Source organism: Vulpes vulpes, chromosome 1 (assembly GCF_048418805.1).
Source record: "Vulpes vulpes isolate BD-2025 chromosome 1, VulVul3, whole genome shotgun sequence".
Taxonomy (NCBI): domain Eukaryota; kingdom Metazoa; phylum Chordata; class Mammalia; order Carnivora; family Canidae; genus Vulpes; species Vulpes vulpes.
Genome location: NC_132780.1, coordinates 107,765,503 through 107,770,244, shown reverse-complemented (window position 1 = coordinate 107,770,244; position 4,742 = coordinate 107,765,503). Strand labels below are relative to the sequence as shown.

General features: G+C 31.3%; 1 pseudogene; it reads right to left on the bottom strand.

The window, feature by feature from the left end:
* Positions 1-2,055: 2,055 nt before the first annotated feature.
* Positions 2,056-4,485, bottom strand: LOC112913403 (RNA ligase 1 pseudogene; annotated as a pseudogene).
* Between the last annotated feature and the right edge of the window lie 257 nt (positions 4,486-4,742).

Here is a 4,742-nt window from a genome sequence, read left to right as displayed (position 1 = left end):
TCTATGTTAAGTAAAGAAAGTATCAGAACTAATGATCACAAAGAATACTTGTTTATATGGCTCCATCCTGTTTAAAGAGACTAAAGGGGAAAAATATTAAGTCAGAGTGGATTTGGCTCAGGTCCTTAGCTCTTATGAAGGGAGTTCTAGAAAGGCTCTTTTCATTCTGCTCAGCAAGTATTAGGACTTCTCATGCTCTTGTTATTTCTTATTCCTCTGGTCTGTCTTCTTATTTGTCTTAATAAATTACTCTTCTTTTCCTACTTCTGACCCTTTCACTCATTTGTTAATGTGTTATATAATCTCTAATATTTTCACTTTCTTATAGATCCCATTTTCCAAGGACCATATAGCCTAGGATCAATTATTTTTGGTGCTAGACTTTCAATGTTTATTTATAGCCACTTAAATGAAAGATCATGATATTTCCTCCACTTCTATGTTTAAGAAAAGTACATCTTTATTAAAGCAGGAAAAACATAAATTCTTCCATTGTGTGCTAATATGCATTCACTTAAAAATAATCTGCACTCTCTTTTTAATATAATTATGTAATATATAATATAATTATGTATTATATAGTTCTTCTTTTTGAAATTGAAATAAAAACTTTTAAGAGACTTTCAATAAAGGGAAAATCATTTCATAATTTAACAAGGTTCATTTTAGTTAAATCAAAATAAATCTTTCATAGGTGCTCTAGGACATTTCCTTTACTTTGCCAATAACCTCAACTAAGTGAGGATCTTCTATTCTAAAGTTTGAGTAAAAGAAAATATGACAGTCCTACCTTCAGAGATCATTTATAAATCACAAGTTAACTCAAAGTTACATCTAACTACATATGGCACTACATCAAACCTACATCTATATATGTATATAAATACATATATATAGCTATGTATAGCTAAATATATATAGCTACATATATGTATAAATATATATTATATCTATTTATATATTTATATAGATATATAGCTACATATATAAATTATATTATAGCTACATATATATAGCTACATATATATGTACAAATCTATATTATAGCTACATATATAGCTATAATCAAATATTATAGTTGCAATTATTTGAATTGCATTTAAAAGTGAATTATAATTTGAAAAGTTAATAAGAAGAATAGCTGTTAGAACATGGGCTAATGTAGGATGATGGACATTGGAATCCAAAAAGTAAATATCTCAACAATTTGGGTAAAGGAACCTGATAATATATTAAACCTGTCCTAACATCTGGAATAAGTTTTCAACATTTGTGTTAGTAAAACCAGTAATAGATTCTGACAGAGTTTTCCCCGCTTTACTTCTAAGCATTTATTGAAACACAGTTAAAATAGTCTCCATGTGTACCCAGTTCATCCTTGCTACATTCTATAAAACACAGTTTTATGTAAGCTACTGAGGATAGGGTCTCATTATTGCTTTCAGAATGTGTCCTATTTTAACTCCAACTCCCAGCCCTCATCATAAAGTTAAAAACACATGTTAGTCCTAAATTTACATTTTAGAATTCATCTAAAATGTCCTATATCCCTCTTTGAATTATTTACTTCCTTTTGTCAAAACTCACCAAACTACGATGGCATTTTCATATTTTATAAGATATATATGACAAAAAAAGTTTCTGATCACAAAAGCATGACAATCATTTTAAAGAATTCAGAAAATAGCTAAAAGGATGCTGTTAGCCTGAGTGAATTGTCTTTCAAATGTTTCCTTTGCATTTACATAAAATATAATCTCTTTAATCACAAAAATAAGACTAATGTAAAAAAACTCTTGTAGAGCATGCATTTTTCTCCCAATATGTTATCACAGACATCACTCTATTGCAAGTACTTTGCTTCAATTCCATCATTTTGAAAGGCTGCATGCTATTTCATTTACAAGTCTATCATGATTTATTTAACTCATTCCCCTTTGGCTGACATTTAGATTGTTTCCATTGTGTTGCTAATATAAACTGTTCTATAATGAATATCTCTTACATGTGTCCCAGTACACTTAATTCTTTTTTTTTTTTTTTTTTTTTTTAGGATTAAAGATAAATTTATTTTTTAATTCTCACAAGCATAGCTCATTATTTTACTCTTAAGTTTTGGGTCACATTGGGAACAGTGTCTTTTATTTCCTTTTGAAATTCTTTTCAGGAAGAGCTCCTTTTTTATTAAAGAAAAATATTTGCCATGCTTTATCCCTTAAAGAATCTATAAACAGAACAAAACAGCATAAACTAAAGAATTAACTAGTGATCACTAGCTATTCTGAAGTTCATATTGTCTCTTTACACATTCCTTAGTCAGGTAGAGGTCCCAGAGTTGCCCAAATTCTAAATATATTTGTAAGTTAAATGTTATTCATTAAAAAAAAAAAAAAAAGGTATTTGTAAAGAAAATATAAATGAAGCCTAAACCAAAGAATCTTAACCAAAATAACTTGTGTTGTGAACAGCCAAGTCTTTCTGATTGCCCCAGTGAGAGTATCTGATATACTTTTAGAGAAAGCTTAAATGTTGCCACCACTAGTTTACACCCCCCCCCCACACACACACACTAATTTAAGAAATGATGTTTTAGTCAAAAACTAGGGCATAATTTACAGAATAGATGATTTGACTTGCCAGCTAACAAGTTACTTATGCTGTACAGTGAAACCTTATTAATAGAATTCTAAGAAAATACTTCTGCCTGTATAGCATATATGTGATTATTCAGGTTACTTTGGATTTTATGTTTATATTTAAGTTTCTTTAATTTAAATCTAAAGAATATATTATATTCCTACATACCTTTCAAAAATATCATGTTTCTATTAGGAGGAAATAAAAAAGCTGAAAAAAGAACTGGAAAACTTTGATCCTTCATTTTTTGAAGAAATTGAAGATCTGAAGTATAATTATAAAGAAGAAGTGAAAAAGAATATTCTCTTAGAAGAGAAGTTAAGAAAACTTTCTGAACAATGTGGAGTTGAGTTAACTAGTCCTATTGCTGCTTCTGAACAGTTTGAAGATGAAGGAGAAAGTCCTCCTAATCTCCCCATTTATTAAGGACTACCTATAACTATAGTTTTATTGAACTGTTTATTAACTTTATAGGTTAAAACTCCATCTGGAAATCAAGCAGGTCTCTGACCTACATGATTTCTTTCTTCATACCTGTACCTTTATTAAATTGAAGTCTTAGTAAATAAAATTATATAAAATTTTAATCATACTAGAAAAGTATATTTTTTAAGACTTTTAGAGTAAGTTATGACTATCAAATGAGCTATGATGAATTTCTGTATATATTCATGTTTAAGTTTTTTAAAGAGTATAGGGTGATTTTAATTTTAACATTTAAAATTGGGGTTTTATACATACTTATTTATATGTGTTAAGAATCTAGTTTTATATATATTTACATGTATATAAACATGTTATGAGGTTATAGCCATATGTTAAGTGTTAATGATCCAGAATTTTTGGTTTAGTTGCAGTCTTTAACTATGTACCAGGCAGGGGAGCTTACCATTACATTTTTTAAAAGTCTTGTGGTTAAAATTCATTTGCTAGTTCTGAATAAAATTCTGAATAAAATTTGCAACTGGGAAATTCGTTTCTTCAAATGCTAGACAACATATTGCTGTCTTCGACACAGAATTCTGAGATGTTTTTACCTTCCACATATAGCAGAATATTCAAGATTCCAATATAATAAAGCTGATTTTTAACTGGATTTCTAGTTTATACATCAAGTATTATATCTTTGAGTCTACCAAATTTCTGATTATCTATTTTCGAAAAAAGATTAAACAAACATTTAGTATCAAAGGCATGGTCATACTTGTTCAGATTCATGTTGATAACAACTGGTTTTGAATTCATGTAAGTATCTGGAATTGGCCAGCATAAACCAAGATGATGGCGATGAACCTTGATTAAACAGCCGTCATTGCAATGCCATACTGTTCCTTCAATTTTACCCTCTCTGCAACCTTCAAACCAGGATAATAGATCATTGTGCTTCAAGGTGGGTAGATTTCTTATCTGAGATGCCCCATGTGGTATAAGAAGATGTAATGGATGCTTCTTGCTTCCTAACCCATATGGGTTTCCATTAATATTTGTTCCTATAAGCTCTAGTGTTTGTTCTAGGAGATCTGAGAGAGGCACTGCACTAATTTCCAAAAGACCAGGATCATCAGGATGATGCTTCAGTACCAGGGCAATTTCAAATTCATAATTAACTACTGAGGAACGCCAGCAATACTGTTTGTTGTTTTTTTCCACTGGTACCCAACCTTTTGAGTTTTGTTTTGAATGTAGAAAATTTTTAAATCTTTTCTCAGCTAATTTGTTAGGTTTTCTATCTAGCCGAGCCCAAAGACATGGCTGACCTGCTGCTCCCTCTTGCCGGAGGGCTCCTCCTCACCTCCGTCACAAACACGCACGGCATTTTCCGCTGCACGGAACCCAGGCGCCCCATGGCGGGCCCCACCAGCCGGGCCTCGAGGCACAGGGCGCCTCCACACGGCGCCGCGGCCAGGCCAGTACACTTAATTTTTATGCGTAAATCCATGAAAGGGGGATTGATGAGTTGGACAATTTAACCATTCCTAATTTTTTAAATTCATATTGCTAAATTGTCCTCTAGAATATTTATACCAATTATCTTCCTGCCAACACTGTGAGCAAGTGCCTCTTTCCCCACATTCTCACCAGTATTATTAAGTTTATGACTAAGG